This window comes from Camelus dromedarius, chromosome 13 (genome assembly GCF_036321535.1).
Source record: "Camelus dromedarius isolate mCamDro1 chromosome 13, mCamDro1.pat, whole genome shotgun sequence".
Classification (NCBI taxonomy): Eukaryota; Metazoa; Chordata; class Mammalia; order Artiodactyla; family Camelidae; genus Camelus; species Camelus dromedarius.
The window spans coordinates 38,054,259-38,080,357 of NC_087448.1; the positions used below are offsets into that span (position 1 = coordinate 38,054,259).

Here is a 26,099-nt window from a genome sequence, read left to right on the forward strand (position 1 = left end):
AGACCATATTTACCATCCTTAAACAAACTACAAAATGGATAAAATATATGAAGCAATGATTTTTAAGACATGTGAAAATGATCACCCACTAGGACCTTGTACTGCCACCTCTATACTAAGGCTGCTAGGCCTCCTACTGCCATCACCAAGGATGTACACCAGGAGGTGACATTTCCTTCCTCTGCTCCTACTGCAGAGCAAGTCCTGAGCAGTCCTTTTCCAGATTTTGGCAGGCAGCTCCCAGAAGTGCTCTCTGGGCCTTTGTCCCTTTTAGCCACCAGCAAAGGGATCAAGGATGAGCAGTGAGCTTCCTTCCTCATCCAAGACCTAGGAAGCTAACAGACTTCTGAGCAGCCCTTCACTCTTGTCTGCTGCCTGGTACTCGCTGCCCGGCTTCCTGAGTCCCCGGCTTGGGCAGCCTGCACGCTGGCCACAGCTCTTCAGAATATGTTCCCCCGCCAAGAGGCCACGTGTGATCGTGAGCAGGGCTCCAGGCCTATGGAGCAGCGCGGCTTGGACTGCGTCCTGGTACTGGGCTCATGAGCTTCATGCCTTTGGTTGAGTCAGTTAACATCTCTAAGCTACAGTTTCCTCATTAGTAAAATGAAGACATAATCAATATGGAAAAAAAATCAGAATCTGAGGGGGACAAAATTTCTGCTGATTGAAGATTATTTTAATTTTGAATTATACAGCAAAGGCCATCATACAATTTTTACTACTTCATAATTCTAAAGGACAGCTTCTACTATTAAAACTAATGCATGCACGTACACACAAACACACGTGCAGACACACTGGCTCTGCTCCACATACATCCCCACACGCACACACACACGGAGTCATGTACCACACACACACATACCATACACACAACCAAACACGTCCCCAGGTGCGCGGGTGCGCACACACACGTCATACACACTTTGGCGTTATTCTAAATCAATTTACAATTGAAGGTCTCAGTGTCCATTGTTTTATCCACTCAGAAGATCCTGACTTTGGAGCGTGAAGCAGGAGCCCCTCCTCTCTGGAGATGATCTTTACCACTTTCAGTCTCAGTAGAGCCAATATAACTGCTCTGGACCTTTGGAAGTGCAGGGCCAGAGCATACCTGGGAGCTCACATCCTATACATGTAAACATGTTAAGTGCAGTAGGTTCTAACTCCTGCCTTTACAAATATACATTCATTATAAGGGGGAAGGCCAGGCTCAAATTTAGAATTCCCAGACACAGGGGAGTCCAGCAAAGAAAGTGAGCATGTGGGGAGAGACGATTCCCAGTCTCTGATTACTAGCCTGACCCTTTTCTTCCCAATGCTGGGTCCATCCCTTGCCACAAGGGGCCTTGGATGTGCACAGGGGGACACTCAGACCTCATGTCCGGGCTCTGCTCATACCCTCCATGCAAACAGCTATGCTTTGGCCTCTCTGTGAGTCCTAGGAATCTGAACTCCGGGGAGAGCTGATGCAGGCACTAGAAATGGGTCAGGGGCTGCTGAGACAGGGCATTTGGGGTCCTGGGTTTCTAGAGCACGGGGCGGAGCCAATGACCGTGTCCCCTTGGCCCTGCTGACTCCACCCCATGGAGGGCATGGCCAGAGGAAGTGTCAGGGCCAGAGGGACCCTCTGTAGTGCAGGACCCAGGGCAGACGGCCCCCTTGCAGGGGTCTAAGGGCAGAAGCCCCAAGGAAAGGTCTGAGGAGGCTGTAAGGTATCTTCATTCCCACTAATTAAAAAAAATAAAAGCATACCACAGGCGTGGGTGGAAAGGGTTTTGTTAGAACAAGGGAAGGCACTTGCCAAGGTCTGGCCATAGAGGGCTGGTGGGTTTGCCAGGTTGATGAGGAACCAAGATGCCGTTAGTCTCCACTGGGTCTAAACACCTCCTGAATTCCTCCGGGTGACACTGAAATGCAGTGAGACACGGAACCCTCTTAAGTTGTTAAAATCTTCATGGTGAGCCATTCAACTCTCTCCTCATTCTTGGCTATGAAAGCACGATAAACACAGGCCAGAAATGCATCAGCCTATTGGTTGGTTCACTATCCGCCTGGTGCTCCCTCTTGTAGGAGCCTTTATCACATCACCCAGGGCTGACCCGGCTCAGGATTATAGCTGATTTTCCGCAGGTGGCATCACTTGCTGGTGACACGAAGCAGGCACGTTAGCCACCTCCAAAACTCTGAGGCTCCTCCTGGGAGGAGCCTGCAGACCCCCAGTCTAGCCTCTGCACCACAATTCTCCTTAGTGCCACTCCTATCTTGCTGCCCTGGCCTCTAGCTCTGACCAGAACCTCGCTGGATTGTCGATAAATGTCACCCATATACCATGTCTAAGCTTGGGGTCCAGATGTGACCATGGTTCTTATTTACTTCCCATCGATTGATTGATCTTTGTGTAACCGTGTTGGCAGGAAGGCCATTACCACCCTCTTGAGGCCTCCCCGAGCCGCCTCTGTGTATAACTGTCCTAGCGCCCCAGGGGATCGGGTCTGAATCCTGGAACTCAGACAAGATGGCACCTGGAGAGACAGGAATCCACTCCTGCCGTGGCTTCTGCTGAGGCTCGGTGTGGCCATAAAAACGGATCCCACAATCCCTGACATCACTTGACTCGCTGCAGGGATGCTCCCACACTACCCAGTTCCCCCCAGAGACTGAGGGCTTTCTGCTTGTTCCCGAAGGCCCCAGCCCCGTGGGGGCACCGGGTCCAGTGGAGCGTCCAGCCTGGTTCCCCGCCAGCCCTTAGGGCCTTGGTGGGGCCTGGAACATCAACTACCCTCCCCTTAGGGGCCCGTTTGTCCTTTCCAGCCAAAAGACCTAGGTCATAAGCACTTTAACTCACCTGAGGGTGTTTTCCTCACTTCAGGGGCAGTGAGGACGGGGCTTCTTCACACTCCAAGTGCCCCAGGTCTGGATGCAGACAGCCTGGCTCTCCCCTCAGTCCTGCAGGTCCCGGCCTCACCTGCTGCTGGTCACGGAGACTGTGCTGTGTTCTCTTCCAGGAGAAGAGGTGCACTCTGCCCCCCACCCCGCCCCCACCAGCGGTGGCAGAGGCGGCTGACAGGCAGGTGAGCTGGGGCCTGAGACCGTCCCCGGAAATCTGCCCCAGAGGCCGCTGGTGACTAGAGGGTCCACGGGGCGGAAGGCAGCATGGGATGGGAGGAGGAGGAAGGCTCAGGACAAGGAGATGAAAGGGGGAACAGATAGCACTGTGAGGACCTCGGCCATGAAAGGGAAGAAAAAAGATAGTGACAGCTGAAGCGGTGTTGGCATTAAAAGCTGCGGGCTTTTTCATTTAATTTTATTAATTACCATTACATATAGTGGCATATTTTTATTTGATTAAAGATTAGGTGCCATGTCATATAACAGGATATAGTATGTTATTATTTATTAAATAATATATAATAGTAGATATACTACCATATTATGTTCTGTTTATTTATTATCAGATAGTATATAATACATATGTAGGTATTTATATACATAATATATAATTAATGCATCTATATAATATATAATACTTAACAATGTAGGATTATGATTAATATATTTTATAACAAGATTACATAACAATAATGATGTAATATTACCCATTGTATGTCTTGGTTCATGACACATTCTCACCTTGGATGCCTTTGAGAAGTATTTATGTATTAAAATTAATATTATAAGAAACAGTTGTGAACCTATCACCCAGCATCAGAACAGGATTATTGACAGTGACATACTGTGTCCTATCGTGCACTTGGCCTCTTCTCACAAGAAGTAACCAGCATCCTGAATCCTGGCTTACACTTGCCTTGTGTTACTTTCACACACACAACACTTAAGATCAGTTAAAACAAATGAACTGCAGGTACATGCAGCGAAGTGGATGAATCACACACTCCATGTTAAATTGAAACAATAAGCCCTAGAAGGTAGGCGATAGTATGCTATGCTTTTAACTGTGTATATATATGTAAACTAAACTCACTGAATTAAGAACAACTACAGCTAGAGTCCAGGTGGGAGAGGGACAGATAAAAGGTGAGGTGAGAAGATTTGCTGCAGGTGAGTGAGTTCCTTTCCAGTGACATGTCATTCTCTCTGAAGCAGGAGGCAAGGCCATCTGCTGGGAGTCAGGGAAGAGACAGAGGGAAGGTTAGAGGTGTGCAGAGAGCAGAGAATGTTAACACCACTGAGTGATAAGTGGGGAAATGTGCTCACTAGAGAAACCCTGGAGGATTGCCTGGCAGTGGCAACACGGTGGGCATTGATTTGTAGTCTTAGAAACCTGTGCTGGGAGAGCCTGCTGCCTGCAGGCTCAGAACAAATAGAGCTGGGTGAACCGAGATGGAAGTCGGCCTGGTGAGGAACTGAAAAGGTCAAGGCTCAAGGGGGTTTTGTTTGTCATAAAGAGAGTGCTGATTGTGGATGCAGAGCTGGAAGGTGGGGTAGTGGAAGTAAGAGGAACGTGGACAGGCAGGAAAGCAGAGGAGTCAGTGCATGATGCCTTAGTGAGGGTGAATGAGGGCCAAGGAGGCTGGTGGAGAAGCAGCTGGATGGCTAGAGGTGGGCACTTAAAAGAGAGAGGCTGGACCTGGGGTGGAGACACGCCCGGGTATGAGCCCGTGGGTAGGGTGAATGGGGGGTGGCTGGCTCAGGCTGACGGTGAAGAAGACCCTAAAATGAACATACTGGGTGGTGGAGGGAGAATGAATTTGACGTCTTGATGGTAGGAGGTGAGGCAATACAGAGCTGGTGGTCCAGGTGCTCCTGACTGAGGCAGATGAGCAGGGAGTCCAGGGTGGCAGGCACTGCTAGGAATGGATCTGGGTTTTCCAGGTGCTCCCAAGAGAGGAGGAGCAATCATCTGAAGGGGGAAAGTGAGCACAAGGAGGCCAACACAGGCTCCTGATCAAACGGGGGGTGTGAGGGGGCAAAGTGTCAACTCCAGAGATGGTGGCCCAGGAAGCAGGGACCACGGGTGAAGTGAGGGGACACTCAGAGAAGAGAGGGAGAAGAGTCTTCTGGGTGTAGGGGGAAGAGAGGCCCCAGGACAAAGGAGCACAGGGGCACAGTGATGAGGATGGACTGGCTCTATGGTGACACTGAAGGGATGGCTGGATCTTTGTCCTGAGGGCTTAATTTGGGGGAGGGGGGCTGCTGGCCTCACGAGGACACCCCTCTCAGCAGCCTGGACAGACGCTCCCGTTCCTGAGAGCTGTGTGGCCAACACTGTTCTCGGAGGGGCTCTGCCTCCATCTTCTATCAGACTTTCCTGCCCAGCCCCCGACTGCCAGCGAGGGAGCCTGGGCCTCGCAGCTGCTTCCCGTGGAGGGAGACAGGCTCCTTGGAGAAGCAGGCTGATCTTACTTTTCTCCGTAACCCAGGTCCTAGCAAAGCGCCAGGGTGGCCCATTCAGAGGCTCAGATACTTACTAAATTAACTTAAAGCAGTAGAATAGCAAAGCTGGAGGAAGTGACCACTGAGCTCACAGAATTCACTGCCCACACCCCCATTCTACAGATGAGGAAACAGAGACCAAGCGGTGAAGCAGCCTTGGCCAAGGTCACTCTGCTCCTTAATGCTGGCCTGTGTCGGGCATGCCAAGTGATGAGCTGCAGTGAAGGGCCTGAGAGGGGCTCTGGGGCCAGACAGCTTGGGTTCAAGTCCCAGCTCTGCCATTTACTAGCTGTGTGATTAATGACTGTCCTTCCTGTAAAGTGCCACCTCATTGGGTTGTCGTGAACACAGAGTTCCTGGAACACCAGGACAGAGTTCTGTAAGGGTTTGCTGTTGCTTTGTTTACTATTATTATCACCAAGTGAACCCTGAAATGAAGAACAAAGACAGCAAGAATTTTTATTTTAAAGGAATTTAAAATCCGATGATGAATGTTTGATTTAGTCTATTCAAGTCTGCATTTGACCCTTATTAACAACTACACAATGGATGACTTTTGAGGAAATGTTGCTTCATGTCTTTAATTCTCACTAACGACACAGGCTATTCAACAGGAAGCAGCTTTTTTCCAGGAAGAGGGACAAAAAGTTAACAATATCTCGGTACCTCTCGGTCCCCAGTGAATTGGTTGTGACCTGTCAACCCAACTCTGGGGAACTGCCCGCTCCTCCTGGGCTTGCTGCACTGCCCCGCGGCCTCCAGGAGGCGCTGTACCCCCACACGAATCCAGTCTCTTGGTTCATATCTTTGCTTCAGATCCCTCAAGGACTGCCTATGCCCCAGGGCCCCATCTGCCCCGCCAGCCTCGCCTGCTGGACTCCAGGACACCATCCTGGGTCTCAACCATCCTCTCCTCCTATGCCCGACCCGCTACTCTTCACTTTGTCCTTCAAATGTGGGCTCCTGTGGCTCTCCACCCAGCAGGGGTCTCCCCATCCTCCACCTCGGGTAACTGCATCGTCCTGCATGGTGCGTAGCAAACCCATGTGGAGTCAGGAAGAATACAGAACAACAGGTGCTCAGAGGGGCTGCCTTTCCCACTGTAGGGGCCCTGGAGAGCTTTCTCCCGGCTGGTTATTCACAGGCGCTGAAGCTGTAGAATCTCGGTCTCACCAATTTAAAGGGCATCATCACTAATTACAAAAGCAATCATTTTTTCAGTAGCAAAAGGACAAAAGACTTTGTGCCCCGCACCTCCAACTTTCTTCCTTCGCCTTCAGAGGTGATTCTCACTCTCTGGGCAAGGGTAGAAAGCAACACACAGAATATTATTTTTCAATGTTTTCTTTCCCACTATGAAGATTGCTTTCCCAGAACCGATGAAGGCAAGGATGGTTTGGCTTCCCTGGACTGAGGATTCAGAGAAGCTGGGGGGGAGGAGGGTGGGGAGATAATTCAGCATTATTGAACCAGAGACATTAAAAGGTTCTACTCTAAACAGAAAGGAAGCAGGATGCTATACAAATGGGAAACCATAGTTGGAAATGCAATAACGAGTTACAAGACAATAAACATGAAGATGTAAAAAAGAAAAAGTACATCAAAATACAAAAAGGTAGTAATGGGAGACGGTAGCATGAAAACATAGATTTTTTTCTCTTTCTTTCTTTTTTTTTCTCATTATTCTTAGGATGTGTTGGAGCCTACGTGATTATCAGTCTAAAGGAAATAGATAAAGTAAAGGGTTGATATACTTGAAAAAAAAGGTAACCACAAATCGAAAGCATACAACAGAGTCGTAAAAAAAAAAAAAAAAAAGAAACAAACTCAAAATGGCTTAAAGACTTAAACATTAGACAAGACGCTATAAACCTCTCAGAAGAAAACATAAGCAAAATATTATTTGATATATATCTCAGCAATGTTTTCCTAGGGCAATCCACCCAAGCAACAGAAATAAAATACAAAATAAACAAATGGGACCTAATTACACTTATCAGCTTATTCACAGCAACAGAAACCATAAGCAAAACAAAAAGACAAACTATGGAATGGGAGAAAATTTTTGCAAAAGATGAGCCTGAACATGGCTTGAATTCTAGACTATATAAATAGTTCATACAACTTAATAAGAAAAAAAAATAAACAACCCAATCCAAAAATGGGCAGAACAACTAAACAAGCAATTCTCCAATGAAGATATACAAATGGCCAATAGGAATATGAAAAAAAGGTTCAATATTGCTAATTATCAGAGAAATGCAAATCAAAACTACAATAAGTTATCATCTCACACTATTCAGAATGGCCACCATTCAAACATCCACAAACCACAAATGCTGGAGAGGCTGTGGAGAAAAGGGAACCCTCCTACATTGTTGGTGGGAATGTAGTTTGGTGCAGCCACTGTGGAAAACAGTATGATGAGTCCTCAAAAGACTACAAAAAGACTTATCATTTGATCCAGCAATCCCATTCCTGGGCATATATCCAGAGGGAACCTTCATTCCAAAATATACCTTCACCCCAATTTTCACAGGAGCACTGTTTACAATGGCCAAGACATAGAAGCAAACTAAACACCCACTGACAGATGACTGGATAAAGATGTAGAATTTAGATATAGAAGAATATTACTCAGTCATAACAAAGAAGGAAATAATGCCATTTACATCAACATGGATGGACCTGGAGATTATCACACTAAAGTGAAATAACTCAGACAGAGAAAGACAAGTATCATATGATATCACTTGTATGTGGAATTTTTAAAAATGATACAAATGAACTTATTTACAAAACAAAAACACACTCACAGACTTAGAAAACTAACTTAGGAGTTTGGGATTAACAATTACAAACTACTATATATAAAATAGATAAACAACAAAGATTCACTGCAGAACACAGGGGAAAATATTCAGTATCTTGCAACCTATAATGGAAAAGAACCTGAAAAAGAATAGACTATGTATATGTACAACTGAATCACTATGCTGTATACCTGAAACTAACAAAACAGCTGTATATCTGAAACTAACAAAACATTGTAAATCAACCACATTTCAATTAAAAAAAAAAGATAAGCTCTAAATACCTTTATTCAAAGAAAATCTTCAACTCTTACCTCTTACGGAAAGTAAAATGGGAAGCTTGAGCAGGACCAAATTATACTGAATGAGAGGTTACATACCTTCTCCAGCACGTGGCCCATGCTACACACACATCGTGTTTTTCTTCAGGTAAGAATGGCCCTTAATGCCCAGGGAGCGAGTCCTCCTGGGACAAGGCCTTTGTGGCAGTGGCCTTCTTGTCACCACTCCATCTCACCAGGAGGCCAGGATTTTCAGAGGGGAGGGAACACAGAGCTCATACACTTCAGATCTATTTCCTGAGAAAAACTATGGAAAGACCAAATGCACCTGCAGTGCGGGAAACATGAGCAGGACCCCTTAGCAGACCGACAAGCCCAAAGCAAGACGGCCCGATGTTCACATCGGAACCAGAACAACAACCGTCTGGCCCCAGTTAAACGATCACCATCTCACCTGCAATGAACTGTTCGTATTCAGTGTCAGGGATGTTTCTGTTGAGACTTGAGAGATCAAAAAAGTCAGACCAGGGAATCTGGACCTGGTGGATGTCCAGGCTCTGCCAATGGTAGAGGCGGCCCCGAGGGGGTATCACCAGCACCGACTCCTCCATTTTCAGCAGGGTCTTCAGGAGGAAGGCCTCTGCACAGGAATACTGGCTTAGATAGAACAGATACAATGGGAATCCCTGCACAGCACATGGCCTAGACTCAAGACACGTTCACCAGCTTCTGGTTTGTATAGTGGAGGCACTGCCCACCCGTCTCCATGTGGCCAATTACTTCGAGTCCGGGAGCACATGCAGAAGACATCTTGGCATCTGTCTAACAACGCTAAGCACCTGACTAGTACCTGAGCACCCGTTCTCCAGGGGCTCTCAAGGTTCTTGGCCTACAGACCCCTGTACACTCTTAATTACTGAGGACTCCAAAAGGCTGCTGTTTATGTGGGTTAAATCTATCAATAGTTCCTGTGTTAGAACTTAAATAAGAACTTTAAAAAATGCTTATGAGTTCACTTAAAAATAATAACAACCTACTACATGTTACCATTAATACTCTTAAGCAAAAAATAAGTATATTTTTCTAAACAAAAATCATTAATGAGAAGAAGAGCAGTTATTTTAATTCTGCAAATCTCTTTTGGACTGGTGAGAGCTGAATTCTATCTGCCTCTAAATTCCCTGTTTTGTGATAACACAGACCAGGTTTTCCCTGGAAATCCCCACAGGAAACTCGGGAGTGCAAGAGTGTGCAAAAGGCAGGTGACATACCGGCGTTTCTACGAAAATAGTCTTGCATCTCAGGGGCCTCAGACACACTTTGATAACTGCTGCCCTACCCTAGGCGAGACTCTCCTACACAAGAGCCAGGCAAGGGTCCTGGCTTCTTTAATGAGTTACCGCAGCCACACTCCTCCCTTCTCTGTGTTAATGTTTCCCACAACCTCCATTACCGCAGATGAGGATGTAATCCTCAACTGGGGCCTCTAATCCCAGAAGACTGCCAACTTTGAGAGGGAGGGCCCATCTACCATCCCTACACCCCGCACAGTCTATTTTGAGTCAAGCCCTAGATAACTGCTAATCGGCACTGACCCTTGTCTTATTCCTGAGGTTTACCGAAGGAGCCAACATCTGGATGGAACTGAAATTTCCCTGCAGATAAACAAGGCTGATAAACCACCCCATTCCAACATCTGATTCTGGGGCTTTTCAAAACCCGGATAAGGCCCCGCTTCATAAAAGACAGGTCCTCCGCCTGCCCTTCCCGGGGGTTCTGGGAGGCCGCGGCCAAGCAGGGCTACCCGGACTCGCGGTCCCAGCCCCAGCGCCCGAGGGGGAGGAAAGCCCGAGGCTGTGCCCCAGCCCTGTCCTCCCCGCCCCAACCTGCTCCCCGGCACCACAGCGCCTCCCCGGCAGCCACACCAACCCGGATCCCACCCCGGTCCATGTCCACTGGCCCCGCCAACGGCGCGGCCGTACGTTTACCATCTGTGGGACGCCGCCCCAGACAGGATGTCGGCCGCCGACTGACCAGGCCAGAACTAGTCGCCCAGGCGAGCAAGCCGCCAGCCCCAGCAGCAAGTACCGCCATGGTCCCGGGCAGCTGCAGACTTCCGGAGCCCGCTGCCCGCCCCAGAAGCGCACACCGGCCCGCGGGGAGCGCGGCGCCTGTAGCCATGGCAACGCCGCGGGGCCCTCCCCTAGCGCTTGTGCCTGTGTCCTCCCGAGGCTAGACGTGAGAGGGCAGAAATTGCGGAGCCAATGGGAGCCAGGGCTCGGCCAGGACGGGGGCTGAGGGGAGGCTTATGGGGCAGCTGGGCGGGGCCGGGGCGGGCGGTGCCGAGCAGACGTCCTCACCTGCAGGTGGCGCCGGCCGGAGGCTGGGGCGGTGCTGCCACCAGTGGGCGGGGCGGCGGGGCGGCGGGGCGGCGGGGCGGCGGGGCGGCGGGGCAGCGGGGCAGCGGGGCAGCGGGGCAGCAGGGCGGGGGCACCCTCACCTGTCCGTGCGTGTGGCTCAGACTGGGCTCCGCTGCCTCCCCTTGCACCGGACGTGGACCCAGGCTGCCGTTGGGCAAGATAGAGGACTGAGCCAAGGCACAAACTGCTGGCCAGGTAGGGCACCTGAAGTGCAGATCCGCCAGGCCCGCTGCCGGCCTTGAATTCGCCCTGCTGGGCAGTTTCCAAGGAGACGGGATCTGTCCCAATAGGGGAGGTAGGGCAGGGGTGCCAGATGCCCGGTTAGGTGCGGTCTTACAGGCGAGCCACGGTAAGAGGGTTCAGAGAAGCCCCTGTGTTGGCGGGGCTAGGAATTTGGGGTATGGGGTGGGGATGGTGTGTGCCATGCTCTGTGGTCTCCCCAAGAACTCTCACCCCCAAGCAAGGGACCCTACTCCCTCCACCATTCACTGCATTCCCTGCCTTCCCCAGCACCACTGCCCCTGCCCCCGGAGTGTCCCATGACCTCTCCCCACACCGGGCACTGTCCCTGTTACAGGTACTGAGCTCCTGGTGGTTCCAGCCTGAGGGTGGGGGCTGTATCTGACCAGTTAGGATGTCTGGAGCCTTGTATGAAACCTCAGAGCATAATGCAGATGTGCACAGAGGCCCCTCAAACAGGATTCCCTGCATGGCCCTCCCACCACGGACCCACAGCGCAGCTGCCACACCAGGCCAAGCCTGCTGGAAGACCGCTGGTCCCTCTCATCCTGTTCCTGATCAAGAGTGCACCGCCCACACTGCTGGGTATTTAGGGGGCCTTAGAAGAGCAGCTGGTATTTTCATGGGCAAATATTTGCTCTTTTGGGAAGATTTCAGTGCAAAGGGATGTAGGATATGCTTTTTCTGTTGCCCTGAAACTGGTGACTAGGATGCAAACTTAAGTCAAAACAGGTTTTAGAGAGAGCTGCAAAATATCTAACCCAAAGATCACTGTTCCCCAGCAAAGGCAACACCACCTGGCCGGTGGGGTCCTGGTCCCTCTTTCTGGAGGTTGGGGTTTGCACCCTCCAGCTGGGACAGAGCTCGAAACAGCTCTGAACATGCTCCAACAGGCTTTCCCAGCACAAACGGCCTTTATTTTGAATCTGGGTGAAGGAACCAGCTGAGACATCTGAGTAAATCTTCCTGGGTGTAACCAGGCCTTTTATGCTGAATGAAAGAGCGGCTTTCCACATGCTAACTTCTTAGAACTGAATGTGTGTCAAAACCTTCATGCATGTAGCATGTTGGGAACAGCGTTTCATGGTGAGGGGAACTATATAACTTACATGTGTATGGGGAAGCCCTCACTCCAACCGGCTTTTCCTGCGCACACTGCATTTATTTCGAAATTGGCTGTTGCTGAGAAATCTTGGTAAGCGTTCCTAGGTGTAACCATGCCCATTATGCTGGACGAAAGAGCGGCTCTACACTTGTTCACATCTCAGAAATGAATGTGTGTTGAAGCCGTCATTCATGTAGCATGTTGGGAACACAGTTTCGTGGTGAGAAGAACTATGTAAATTACATGTCTATGATGAAGCAATTGCTCGAAATGGGTATTCCAGCGCATACTGCCTTTATTTCGAAACTGGCTTCTCAGAAGACCTGTGGTCTCCACTGCAGGTCTGTCTCCAAGCCCTGGGCCAGCATGGTGACTCTGCTCCCCCTGTCTATTCTGGGAGGTCTAGGGGTCCTCCATGGCCCTTCCACCATTGTTTCTTTTGGAAACACCCCACAGATGAAATGGGCCTGAGAACAGGAGAGCTGGATGCCAGCAGCCACTGCCCAGTTTGTGGCTCCTGGGAGGGGCATCTCCTCTCTGTGGGCTCTGATCTCCCCTCCCCTCTCCCCTACCCCCACCCCTCTCCTCCTGCATTTCCCGATTGATCCCAGTATAATGGTCCATACCAGGAATGACCTGGGAGAGGTTTTATGAGTCTTTAAGGGAAAAAAAAAAAAAGAAATCTTTAAACAAATTACTGAAAGTAACTTCCAGCTTTCCCGGGAAAGCCCTCTTTCCAATGTTTAAGGCTAGTTGACAGGGTGTCAAATTGCCTAACCACTCACATCTGAGCAACTGCTAACTCTCTCTCCAGTTCCCCGCAGCATCCACCTCTGGCAGCTTAGCCACAAGAGGGCAAGAAAGCTCTTTCCCCACGCCAGCGCCAGCGTGGCTTTGGAGGCAGTGGAGGCTGAGAGAAAGGGCCCCGCCCTGAAGTTTGGGGGGCCTCCAGCCACAGCCAGAGGAGCGGGGGTTTTCAGAGTGCCCCAGCAGGGAAACCAGGCAAGGCTGCCTGGCCCAAGTCTTCCCTGCCCAGAGAACCCCATGAACTGCTTTGGGCCCCACTCCCCATTTGGGCCCCCTGCAAAAAGTTACCACGGGATCCACACCTGAGAAGGCAGAAGGACAGCTCTTTGGCCTGGGGTCCCAGCAGGTGTGTCCTGTGAGACCTGTGGCCACATATCTTCCTTGTCTCTCCAGGTCAGTGAAGGGTCTGTGCTGGGCACCTTGGTGCTCAGGAACATGGGAACAATTCTAAACTCAGAAGGACAGAGAGACTCTGCCTGGAAGCAAGGATTCCAGGGAGACGCCTTGCCCAGAACTGGGGGACTGTGTGCTGAGTAGACCCCTGGAGGCAATGTGGGGCTGTGGGGTACTCTTCAGAGAAGGGAGCAGGTGTGCTTTCCGGGGGTGGGGCCCTGCTTTGTCCAGTCATGTCCTTGTGTAAGACTCATTTACAAACACCTTCTAGTCCACCTAGGGGTGGCCTCAGGGTTGGGGGTAGAGGAGGAGAGTGAAGGGTGCAGACTTAGGGCCCCCTGACCCACCCAGGGAGCCAAGGGTCAGTGGGAACATCGTGGGAGTATAGTGCAGGGTTGGAAGACGAGCACTCAGAACATGCCAAGTCATGCAATAAAGTGACCCGTGATCACGAGACACAGGTGGCTGTACACCAAAGGAGGGAGATAGAAATTTAGACCCAAGCTCTGAGAACCTTGAGAGGGGCTGGAGGGTCCCAGGAGCCCTGAGGAACAGCTCTTCTAGGGGCACAGATATCCCAATACACACATTTCTCATGGAAGCTTTTTGGGGTGCAGAGTTACCAGGATCCTAAACTTAGTATGGAATCCCACCCCCTTGTTTATCACGATTCCTGGCAATAAATTGCTGTCATTTGTTCCTGGACATGCACAGGGGAGGTGACTGCTGTGGGGGTCACTGCAGGACTAGAATCTTCTGGTGTGGGCTCTGTGACCACAGAAACCCAGGGGGATTTCTTAACGGGAGCACCTGGAGACCATGCCTGCAAGGACCACCCTCATGGGATGGCCAATGAGCCCGTGGTACCCAGGTCACCAAGTGACGAATTTGTGAGGTTGCCTGGGGTAACCTGAGGGCATGTAGGTTTCTGTGGTCAGCACGTGGGCCCAGCACTGCGGGATGGTCTGCACAAAGAGGGGCCTGCCCTCCTGATGATGGCTTCTAACACCTGCAGGGAAACTGCTCCCTGGGCTCCTGGAGGTCCATATTAAGAGCATCCTGCCAGCCATGTGGGATCACCTTCCCCTGATGCAGAGGCAGACCTCTCCCCCTTGAGGCCCAGGGGACACCTGGCTCAGGTCCCAACTGTGTGCCCTGGACACACAGACCCCCAGATCTCTGGCACAAATTGGGGTGTGGTTGGGTCGGGGCAGGAAAGGCACAGGGAAGGGGCTCATTCAGGGACAGAGGCCACTCTGCAGGGATGCTGGACCTGGCAGCGATACATTGCTTCAGAACTTACCTGGGCTGGGTTTCCAAGCTGTGGGATGGAAGGGCCTCTCTTTCCTGCGGTGCAGTGGGGGGAACTAGAACCATCATCAATGTCAGCCCTGAAAATGGAGGCTGCGCTACATCCATTCCTGGAAAGAAAAATCAGGCCCCTCCAGCCCAGGTGACTCAGAAAGTCATTCAGCAATGTTCGGGGCCCCCAGTTTAGGCTTTGAATTAGAGCTGAGCAGCTCAGGAGGCCAGATCCCTGTCCGTGGCTCCAGGAGTAGGCTTTCTGCTGGGGGAAGGATCCTCACAAACACCTGTGTCTTTGTGGGACACTCCCCTGTGACCAGCTGGGAGGCAGGGTGCAGTTGTGGGAAATCGTGTTTCCATGAGCAGAGGGCCACCAAGTGGGGGGCACAGGAGACTGTGAGAATGAGTCCTGCAAAATTTCTGGAATCAAAAAACTGGCAAATGTGAAAAAGTGCATAATTTGTTTTATTGAACAGGCTGCTTATGTACGTTTGGAGGGCCAGGTTCAAGGACTCTGCATCCATCCAGGACAATAGCATCAAGAGAAGAACAGACAGAGCAGAAGGAGGTCTGGGGTTTCCCCCAGGAATGAGGTGGAACAGGGATTTCTGTAGATTTGCAAGGCGTCCCCTACCACTGAGCATGGGGTTACAACCCCACATGACCACCGTCGTGTTTGGCTTGGGTTCTGGGTCTGGCCTGCTCATTTATTCTTCCAGCTGAGTTCCAGAAACTCAGAGGGTGGACTTTGAGGGGCTGCGTTTGGAACCTAGTGAGGAGCTGGATGGTCCTTTATATTGAGTCCCTTCATCTTAATCACTGTAGCTGAATCCCAACACCCCCTAGGCACCCAGGGTGGCTGTGGAGGGAGAGAAAGCCTGGCAGGCGACCTAGGAGTCCCACTGCCCTGTCCCTCCCTTGTCTTCATTCCCTTTCACCCCAGAAGGTGTGATTGTCTCGTGTCATGGTGGCCACCGTAGTGTCCCTCCCAGCAATCTCTCTTCTCCGTCAGGTGGGGTTCCCACCCCCACTCAGCCTTCTCTCTGCATGGATGCTGGAGGACCAGGCCCACCTGAATTTCTGAGCTTGAGCAGTAAGGTGGAAACAAAGAAACCAATGGAAACAAAGAAGCAAGTCATTGTGGCAAAACTGCCCACCACAGAGAAGCTGCCCTGAGTGGAAGGGAGGGTGTGGGCATGCCCATTTTTTCCTGTCTCCCAGTGCTCTTAGCTTTCTTATTGCAGACCTGCATGGTTACAACAAAATGATCTGCAAAACTGAAAATATTTACTCTCTCGCTTTTACAGAAAAGGCTGTCCAGCCTCTGGTCCGGTACCAGGCAAGTGATTGGAGTCCCTTTCCAGTTTGGAAACATCTGGGCAGGCCCAGGTTTGCAAAAGTCTTTAAGAGTAGTTACGGAGTTTTGCTTCTAAAATTCTTTACGGCTGTATATACTTCTGAGATGCGGTTGTGCTGTGTAATTCTGAGCCGGGATTTTCTCAAACTGTTTCTCACTTCTTATACCAGACATTCCTAAATTCCAAGGGGAACTGTATATTAAGGAAGCCATGGAATTTAGGAAAAGGATACAGATCTCATTTCCTTTTAAGAATCAGTGTACCTCCATCATGGCAGTATTGGTTATGAGTTAATGATAGGGGAATTAAATAGTAACCCGATTAATAGAAAATAGGGGATTTTAGGTACACAGGTTCATCTTTTCAACATTTTTTGTAATATTTGCAGTTTAAGATGGCCATTCCTGAAAAACAGGTAGCCTCTTAGAATGAAATAGCATTTCCTCTGAACCATACTTAATTTTTATTTCGTAGACAGCAGTAAGGGTAATCACACATCACACATTTGGGGACGTCAAAGAGAAAATGTAACTTTCTGGGAGCGCACTCCCCCATCTCCCCCTGCTCTTTTCACTGTCCCATTCTCCCTGGAAGGCTCTTTCTTATCTTCTTCTCATGGCTCCAGTAACTCTTTCTTCCTCCTCATCCCTCAGCTGGTAATGTTACTTTTCTACTTTGAACAAGCAAACAAGCCAACAGAAGAGAAGTTTCACAAGCAACTCCCAGCACATCCGCTCACCTACTGTTGTCTGTGACCTCACTCTCGGTGCCCCACCTCTTATTACAGGTGACATCGAAAGCCAATTCCTCGAAAAGTCCCCAGGGCCCCATCCCTCCCATCTTCTCTGGGTTGTCACTCCCAAAACCATCCTCTCTTTCACTACCTCATCTATTTTGTTCTCCTGCTAGTTGGCTCCCATCAGTATATAAACGTCCATCTTCTTAAAAGAAACAAACAGCACTCCTTGACCCTAATTCACCCCCACCAATTGCCACCCTGTGTCTTTGCAGCAAATCTTTAAGGAGTTGTTTAAACTCACTGTCTGCATCTTCTCTTGAGCCATCCCCTTTTACACCCACTCTGGCTCTTCCCCTGATCCCTCGCTCTATGGAAACTGCCCTGTCAAGGCCATCAGTGACCACACGTTGCTAAATATAGTGGTCAATTTTCAGTCCTCATCATGCGTAGCCCCTCAGCAGCATTTGACCCAGCTCTTCCATCCCTCCTCCCCCGTGTTCCTGCTTCACTTAAACTCCAGCCCATCGCTCTGTCTGCTTTCTGCTTTTGGTCTACTGGCTGGTCCTTTGCCAATGTCTCCTCTTTTTCCCAAACATACACTGTGGGTGTGCCCCAGGGTTGGCTCCTGGGCCTCTCATCTCTCTCTCTGCTATTCCTTTGGTGGAAGCAACCCTGCCTTGGAAATTGGCATGCCATCAATTTCTCGATTTCTCCAAAACTCCCTGATTTGCCCTTTCCATCTGGACCTTTATCCCTGAGACTCACATTCTTTTTCTTTCATTAATCTTGCTTTCACATTCATACATATGTTCTACTATGTAATTACTTTTCCAAATTTTGTATCAGTAAATATATATATCATGTAAAATGCTCAAATCTGTATTATTTCCACTAAAATGCTTATTCTACCTTAGAACCTTTCTGCATTTCTGTATTTATGTGAAAAAAGCGAATAGTATTTCTACAAGCCTCATAGTTAAACAGTGTGTTTGTTTGGGGCTATTATGTAACATGAAATAATGATACATCAACATAGTCCTTTTTCATTTATTTTTATGTAACACCAAGATGAGGTTTTTGCACTGAAGACTGGTTTTATTGAAATTTTACCTACGTTATGGACAGTCAGTTTATGTGAAAGCCCTCATTTCTCCCCTTTTCTGATATATTTTCCATTTGGCTATATACAACGTATACCTTGGCATGAAACAAATTTCCCAAATCATTCACATAATACAATTAATACATTTAAATTATATTTTTTAAATGTTAAAAAGAAAAAGAAAACAGATTCCTCTACCTATTAGGCATTTCTGTGGCAATATGTAATACACCCCTTAACCATGACATTGAAGAACTGAGCTGATACTAGCCCCTTTCCACCTGCTCAGCCCCACCTTGTCCCAACCCTTGTGGATGGAGAGGACATCCCCCCCATTGTCCAGGTCCAGATGTTGGAACAATGTTCTTTCTCTCTTTCTCTTACACACACAGACAGCAAATCCAGCTTGTTAGAAAATTCTGGATATTCTGTCTTCATTAACCACCTGCTCCCTGCTCCCCGCCCTCCTAAGAGCCACCTTCAGCCCTTCCTGGACACCAATAGCCTCCTGTTTCCATCTTTGCTTTCCTACAATCTCTCATCCACACAGAGTCAGAGGGAGCCTGCAAAAGCATACATTGAGGGGGTGGGTGTAGTTCAGTGGTGGGGCGCATGCTTAGCATGCAAGAGATCCTGGGTTCAAAAATGATTATAAATCAATAAAAAAGTTAAAAAAAAAAGAGAGATCCTGGGTTCAATCCCCAGCACCTTCATTAAAATAAATAAATTACCTCCCACAAAAAAACACAAACACAAAAGCTTAAGTTGGAGTATATCACCCCTCCCCTCAAAACTCACTAAACGGGTCATCATTTCATTAGGAGCCAAAGTCGTCACAAAGGCCTCAGGACCCGGCGTGCTCTGCCTCTCTGCCCACACTCTCCCCCTCGCTCTGGGGGCCTCTGGCTCCGGCTCTTCCTTCTTCCTCTGGATCTATTCTGCTTCAAGTTCATTACTCCGTGAGATCTGCCAGGATTGCCTTATTCCCTCCTGCCTGCCTCCCACCCCACCGCCATCACCGGAGATTGCTCATATCACTCTTTTTTTTTTTTAATTTTTCCAAGCTCTTACTACCCCCAACATGCTGCCTGTTTCCTCTACTAAAACTCTGAGCCCCCAGTGATGGGGAGTCATGTCTATTTTGTTGACTGATAAAGCCCGAGAACCTTGTGAATGGGTCTAGTTAGGAGATTCCCATACGTAGTAGGAGCTTATACACATTTGCTGAATGAATGTAGATGCCCTGGTCCAATCCGATGGAGCACTTCTGTGTCCTGCTCAAAGAATAACTGTCCTTTCCACCTGAGAGGGGGTGACAACTTCCTTGGTGATCAAAGGCAAGATCTTTTTGCTTTATGCTGTTAACCTTAGGCGGGGAGACTGGGGGATCTTCATATATAATTTTAAATTTGGTTTGCTCTGCAGTTTGTCTTTGGTCTCTGTATAATTTTGAGAAACTCTTTATGAGTGATCATTCTTCCATCAGATTGAACAGGGTCCAGGGGGAACGACCAAGCCTGTCCCATCGGCCATCCTAGGTGTCATGTCCTGGGACCCAGTGGATGCTCAGCATGTAAGTGAACAGACAGGAGTGAGTGAAGAGATGGGAGCATCTCTTTATTGTGGTGGCTGCTCTCTGTCAGATGCCTTGAGATTTGAGGAAGGGTTTACAAGTGCGGAGAGGGGAGATCAGGTCCTCTGTGCTCTTCCTGAGTTCCCTGGCTTTACCCATTCCCCCAGCCCACTCTGGGCAGCCAAGCCAAGGAGCTGGGCCACCGGGGGTTGTGCTGATCAATAATCCACCTTCACCCCAAGTCCGGGGGGTAGGTACCCCTGGTTGTAGTCTCTGGAGTCAGGTCCTTGGAGGAATTCCTCACTGAACTATGTGTAGGACCTTTTATTTTTCTCTATAACCTCCAGCTGAAGAAGAAGATTGTCTTAGACACATGGAAGCTGAGGACGCCTACTGTCCCCTCAGAACCCAGGTGGGGCTGGGAGTCTGCTGTTTGTATAGCCGGTGGGCTCCTGTTACTTTGGGCATCCCTGTGTCTGAATTCCTGCAGTACACTCGGTGGTAAGGAAGGGGTGCCTGGCAGGGAGGGAAGTGGGTCGGGAGACTGCACAGCTGGGGAGATGTTAACCTGGAGTGTGCAGGAGCCTGCTGATGCATGGCATCTCGGTTCAGGGAACTTTTCACGCTCAGAGGGGTTCCCACTCCTGCAGGGGCCATTTGATCAGGGTGCTGGGCTGTCAGGGGACCGCAGGGGTCCCAGTGAGGATTACAGTGCCTTCAGGCAATGGGAAATGAGGGGTCCAGTGGCACTTGAGTTAACTGTGCACCCAAACCCAGCTCCCACCTCTTTCAGCCTTTTTCCTAATCTGCAAAACTGGAATGATACTAACCACCCCGCGGGGTCGTTGATGGGCTGGGACAGACTAGACAGTCAGGAGATATAATTCCTCTGTCCCCTGATTGTTTTCCTTCTTTCAGACTATTTGCTCTCACAAGCTCAGTCTCTCTGTCTCTCTCTCTTTCACTTCTAACTTTCTCTCATGCTCTGGTTTCATTTGATTTCCAACCACCGCCCCTCCCCCTTGCCAATCCCCAGATGAGTGAACTTGATTTCTGTGTGTCAGTTCCACATTCCCAGGAAAGATGCTCTGTCTCCCTCTGGATCTGTTGTCCAACCAATCAGTTGTGGCCAGAGGAGCGAGTCCCTCTGGGACCAGCGGAGGGTCTCCGCCCAGCCCCCCAGCCACCACTTTGGGAGCACATAGCTCTCCAAGGAGGAGGTACTGGCTGTGACCTTGTGTCAGTCAGTATGAATTTATGTCTCCTCTTGCCCCTCCTTCATCCTCCTAAACAAAGATGAAAATTAAACACTCCCGGGATTTGTGTCATGGAACACTCAGGGTGGGGGCTAAGGGGGCTGGAATCTCTGCTGCATTTAAGGGGCTACAGTGAATCCCCAACGACAGCCTGCAAAGGGAACACCACCGGCCCCACCCGGCACTTAGTGTGCTGAGTCTGCGTGATGCTGAGCTAGGCTTCTGACCACAGCTCAGGGGTCTGGTCTGACCAGTTAGCCTTTGAAACCAACCAGCTTTGGATTCCTCAATCACTCCCTGAGGTTTTACCTGAACCACCAGCTTCTGCATCTCTGAAGACAGATGATGAGGACCCTTCACGTAAGACATTCGCACAGCCCTGTGCAGGCCTTTGTGCTGCACGGTCTGCCCGGCGAGATAACTGTGTTTGGTATTTTACTGATGTTAGAAATAGTCTGGTTTCCCTATGTACTGTTTCACTGAACAAGCAACAGAAGCCACCTCTCGCTGATAAAAGCAAAAAAGGGACTTAATGAGAAGATGCTGGGAGGGTGTGTGGATTGGCCAGGACCGGAGCCAACCCAGGAGCTGTAGGAGGTGTTAGGGAGCCCCAGGCACCAGACCGGGCTGGGTGCTACCGGGCCCCCTGCCACCCCAGAAGGGACCCCTCTCCACCCGACCCTCCACCTCACTCACTGCAGGTTCACATCCAGGCAGGGCCAGGTCACACTGAAGCCACCAGCACACACCTCAATGGGGGAGTTGACACCGTCTCAGCTGAGGGCGTGCCCTGTGTGGGGAGATGCCCAGTTAGAGGAAGGCAGTTCCCCTACTGTTCCGAGTTAAGGTGCAAGTCAGTGCCCATCACTCAGGAGAGCGAGGCTGGACGGACCTCATTGCGGTGACTAGGCCGTCTGAGTTCACTTAATACTTTCTATGTTTGAAGGCCCTGGAGGGAGAAAAAGTGAAGGTTCTAGTACTTATTTTGTGTTTCCCACTTACCAGGTGTGGTAAGCAAGCCACTTCAGACAAGGCCCAGAGCAACCACGTTAATAGGCCACGGAGCAAGTCCTGCATTCAGGCCTCTGTGGTCCCGAAACCCGTGTCCCCATCGGCTCCGTAGTTACCAGTGGAAACGGGGGATTTATGGGACTGTGTGCTCCTGTAGGGGCTGGGATGTTTGTGTTTAAATCCACATCTTCAGAAACGGCTAGAACAACAGCCACTTATTGCACGGAGGCACAGGAGGGGAGGATTCCAGCCTCTGGTCCAGCTCGTGTGGAGCTCAGAAATTGCTCCTTCTGTCCTGAAAACAACACCAGAGCTGAGGGAGCTGCAATCCCACTGCACTTCTTAGATCCCAGAAAAATGAGGGGAAAAGCTGCTCCCAACCCAGAGAGGCAGCCGGGCAGGCTTGGAGAGTCACAGCTCCCAGGGCAGAACCCGCTTTTGTAACAACCCCCGGGGCAGGCAGATTTAACAGGTCCCTGAGGCCAGTGGGAGTCTCAGCATGGGGAAGTCCGAGTGTGACAACTCCAGGGGGCCAGTCAGAGGGGCCCCCTGCTCTTTTTCATGCATTTTACCTCCAGGACCGTGTCCTGTTCTCAGAATGAAGGCCAGAGGATAACTCCTCATGCTTCCTGCCTGGAAAGGAGAAAATGACTATTGAAATACACCCAGAACATTCTGTTTCATTGGGGGAAGTTGTTTTTTGTTTGTTTTGTTTTCAATGAGAAATTATTTTACCAGAGCCTAACCAACCTGGGAGAAGGGAAATCCCTTCTGTCTCACCCAAATTGGGGTGAGGGGAAAGAGACACACTTGTGGAGGTCACAGCTCAGGGCACAGGCTCAATGAGAACTAATCACAGGACTACAGAGGCCCTGCTCTGTCCTGCTCCCCCAACACCTTACCTCCATGACAGTAGGGCCCCTGTGTAATAACAGGAATAAAACTAAAAGAAGTAAATGTCTCAGGAGTGTCAAGGGAAAACCCAAAGACAGCGGGTAGATGAAAACAAGGACACACAGGCTGTTTTAGCCTCTCACACCAATAGCTGTAGCAAACTACACACAGCCCATCCCAGTAGATAAACAGAAAACCTGACAGAAGAAATTATTTATTTTGGTTCTCTTACCCAGTGCATTCCACGGTGCATCCTCGCCTAGAATTGAGTGGAAGCAAGTCCATCTCAGAAGGGACATAACTGAAGAGGGATGGCTTTCCAGACTCTGATGGGCAGAGAGAGCAGCAGCCTGGGTGAGAGCACGGTGAGGGGTGGGGTAGGGGGTGGGCTGCCTTCTTCCCCAAATAAGGAAACTTCCTGAGGCCAGCACAGGAGGGAGGGCCATGGGGTCGAAGCAGCCAGACTTCTTCCTGAGAACTGATGGGATGCCTCAAAGGGACCATTCAGGTACCCAAACTGGGCCGTGAGGGTGGGAGACAGTCGGTCTGCCTCAGAGCCCAGGACTGAGGTGGGCATACAGCAGGCCGGTCTTACTTGGCCGGATCCATTTCACTTCTCCAAAACCCTGTGTAAAACATTAAGCGTGGACGGCCTGGTGAGCACAGCTCTGCCCTCAAGACCTGCTTCAACTCTCTTCCTGGAAAACAGCATCTCTGAGCCCGTCCTTGGTGACCTCAGAGAGATCACCCTAGTGTCCCAGGCTAGTGACCGGGAACATGTACCTTCCTGCAGCCAACCCCAGACGTCCACTGATGCATCATATACTGGCAAAGATGTTAGTTCCTGTGCATTGGTCTAACAGCAGAGACTCTGCCACAGGCCCAAGAGGTGGTGTGTGGGACATGCAGGCGTGCAGGAGTGTAGGCAGTGCAAAAGTGTAACTAGTGACAGGGGTGCAGGGGCTGTGGAGGGCGCAGGCAGTTCAGGGGATGCGGGGGTGCAGGGGTGCAGAAGTGCAGGCAGTGCAGAAGTGCAGATAGTGGCAGGGGTGCAGAGGTGCAGGGAGTGTAGGGATGCAGGGAGGTGCTCAGGCACGTGGCCAGGATTAGAAGGCAAGTGCACATCCTCGCAGTCAGCCTGACCCCGGGAGGCTAGTGAAATGGTTTGGGGCAGCGGAGGCGGCGGCGTGTGGGAGGCTGCCCGGGCAAGCCGTCGATTTCTTCTCTTCCCTGCAGCCTGGCCTAGGGGGGCCTTGGCCTCTGGAGATTCGCCAGATGTTGGACTCCAGGTAAGCTTGCTCCTGGGAGGTGGGGCGGTTAGATCAGGGGCGGAGGCAGCGACAGGGGGGCGGAGCGGGGCTGCCCCTGGCGAACTGGTGGAATAGCTGCCTTCTCCCGGCTGCCGGGCCTGGGAGCGGCCTCTGCTGCCCCAGGTCGCCGGACACGCCTGTCCCACTCAGCTTGCTGAGTGGGGAGTGGGGACGGTGCCACTAAGGTGCGTGGCCCACGGGGGTAGGGGGGGCTGCCGCTCGGAAGCCGGCCAATTCGCTCCTCTCCCCCACTCGGCGGAGCCAGGGGCGGCTTCTGCTGCCCTAGAGGCGGGACGCCGGTCTCCAGGTGAGCTTGCTCCTGGGAGGCGGCGGCGGCGGCGGCTGCAGGGGGAGGGGTTCCGTTCCAGGGAGCTGCTCCATTTCTTCTCTCCCCCGCTGCCTGGCCTGGGGGCGACCTCTGCTGCCAGAGATTTGCCTGCGGTCCGACTCCAGGTGAGCTTGCACCTGGGAGATGGGTGCGGTGCAGTCAGGGGGCTGGTAAGGTGGTGGCTGCGGGGATAGGGAGGCTGCCCTGGGGTAGCTTGTGTATTAGCTCCCATGTCTGTGCCGCGTGGCCTGCAGGCGGCCTCTGCTGCGCCAGGTCCCCGGACACCCCTGTCCCACTTTGCTTGCTGGGGGCGGGAGGCAGGGTAGTCAGGGTGCACGGGTGGCGGGGGTCGGGGGCCTGCAGCGGGGGAGCGGGCCCATTTGCTCCCATCTTCCCCGCGACTTGTCCTGGGGGTGGTCTCTGTTACCCTGGGTTAAGGGACACGTGTATCCTAGTCGGCCTGACCCCGGGAGGCGGGCGTGGTACGTTGGGGGTGGTGGCAGCAGCAGCAGGTTTTCCCATGGAGCCAGTCCATTTGCTCCCATTTCCCCCCATGGTTTGCCCTGAGGGCGGTCCCTGTTGTCCCAAGTTCGCCGGAAGTCCATCTCCAGGTCAGCCTGCTCCCTAGAGGAGGCCACCGTGAGGTCAGGGGGCAAGAGTGGTGGCTGCTGCGGGGGTAGGGGGCTGCCTTGGGGAGCTGGTGGATTGGCTCCCGTCTACCCGATGGCCTGGTGTGGGAGTGGCCTCTCCTGCCCCAGATCACCAGACACGCCTGTCCCATTCAGCCTGCTGGGGGAGGGGCGCCATAGGCAGTGCCTTTAAGGTGCAGGGGTGGCGATGGCGGGGGTAGAAGACCTGCAGCGCGGAGCCTGTCAATTTGCTCTCCTCTTCCCCGCTGCCAATCCTGGGGGCGTCCTCTGCTGCCCAAGAAGCTGGATGCCCGTCTCCAGGTCAGCTTGCTCCTGGGAGGCGGGCGCCATGTGGTCGAGGGGCAGAGGCAGCTGCGACGGCCGGCTGCCCCGCCTAATGGGGCCACTTCTTCTCCTCTCCCCTGACCTGGCCTGGGGATGGCCTCTCCCGCGCTAGATTCGCCTGACAACCCACAGCCGGTCAGGTTGCTCCTGGGAGGTGGGCGCGGTGAGATCAGGTGGTGGAGAGGAGAGAGGGGCTGCCCCTGGCGAGCTGGAGGATAAGCTCCCATCTCTCTGGAGGCCTGACGTGGCCGCCCCTCGTTCCCAGGTCACGCTTCTCTGGGTCATATTACCCCGGGGTTGCGGTAGGGTGCGGGGGCGGCGGGGTGTTGGCGGGGGTATGGAGCCTGCCGCTTGGGAGCTGGTGGTTTAGCTCCCATCTCCCCAGCAGCTTGGCCTGGGGGCAGCCTCTTTTGCCCCAGATCGCAAAGCACAGTTTCCCTGACAGCTTAGCCACCTGAGGTGGGCAGGATGTGCTGAGGGGGCGGAGGCAGCTGCCAAGGCAGCTACGAAGGGGCTGTCCCTGGCCAGCTGGTCAATTTGTTCCCATCTCAACCTTTGCTGCCCCAGTTTCGCAGAATGCCCTTCTCCACTTTTTTCATTCTCCTGGGAGGTGGGCGCAGTGCCTGCAGCCCAAGGTCTGGGCTCTCCCCTGGGGAGGGGCAGAACTCTCTTGTTCTCCTTTGTCTTTATTCTTCAGCAAAGGGGTTACTTGACCCAATTCTTAATTCTGAGGAAGTGTAGCCTGTGTTAATGGAAGAGCTGCTGGACAGTGAGATTTCTGGGTGGGTTTTCA

The 26,099-nt window shown here is 51.4% G+C and overlaps 2 long non-coding RNA genes across 2 annotated transcripts; one reads left to right on the plus strand and one right to left on the minus strand.

The window, feature by feature from the left end:
* Window positions 1-1,175: 1,175 nt before the first annotated feature.
* Window positions 1,176-10,582, minus strand: LOC135322737 (uncharacterized). The gene is made up of 4 exons (XR_010383511.1): window positions 10,480-10,582; window positions 8,946-9,131; window positions 2,849-2,971; window positions 1,176-1,910 (listed from the first exon to the last, which is right to left on the minus strand). It is a non-coding gene; the product is annotated as an uncharacterized LOC135322737 (long non-coding RNA).
* A 425-nt stretch (window positions 10,583-11,007) lies between these two features.
* On the plus strand, window positions 11,008-15,896 carry LOC135322738 (uncharacterized). Its single transcript, XR_010383512.1, has 4 exons — window positions 11,008-11,106; window positions 13,457-13,651; window positions 15,238-15,329; window positions 15,774-15,896. It is a non-coding gene; the product is annotated as an uncharacterized LOC135322738 (long non-coding RNA).
* Window positions 15,897-26,099: the final 10,203 nt, after the last annotated feature.